General features: G+C 25.3%; 1 protein-coding gene across 1 annotated transcript in view; it reads left to right on the forward strand.

Annotated features, from left to right (window-relative positions):
• Positions 1-554, forward strand: part of LOC107643749 (transcription factor bHLH49) — a 7,271-nt gene that overhangs the window by 1,625 nt on the left and 5,092 nt on the right. The gene's annotated exons all lie outside the window — the stretch shown is intronic.

Consider the following 554-nt stretch of genomic DNA (forward strand, 5'->3'; position numbering starts at 1 on the left):
AGTGTAAGTTTTTTAGTATGATTTTATATTTTAATTTGAAATGATAAATAAAAGAAACTATTGGTAGTCTGGTAGAAGACCCCACGACTAGATTTGGGGGCCTTGACCGAAAACAATAAATACCTCCTTATTAAAGATCTTAAGCACTTCTTTCAAGACGTAATAAAGGACAACGCAATAAGATAAAGAAAAACAACCCGAATAAGAGTTGGCATTGTCAGTTGCAAGCTCAAACTGTTATCATTATCACTTAAATTATTGCACATTTATTTTGTTAAAGATACCCTAGTTAAAAACTAAAAATAGAAAAAAAAAAATTGAATAGCCTGGTATATTTAGGACATTAAAAACTTACACTAACATATTTAGTTTGTCATGATGAGTACTTTAATTTTTGTTTTCAATTTATTTATGATTTTATAAGGAAAAGTGAAACAATAAAGTTATTACGATTTTTGGTTTCAACTATTTTTTGCAAAAATATTGAAAGTTAAACTAAAAAATATTTAATTTTCACAGATAATTACACTTTAAATTATCAACTATATAAAATA

This window comes from Arachis ipaensis, chromosome B05 (genome assembly GCF_000816755.2).
Source record: "Arachis ipaensis cultivar K30076 chromosome B05, Araip1.1, whole genome shotgun sequence".
Classification (NCBI taxonomy): domain Eukaryota; kingdom Viridiplantae; phylum Streptophyta; class Magnoliopsida; order Fabales; family Fabaceae; genus Arachis; species Arachis ipaensis.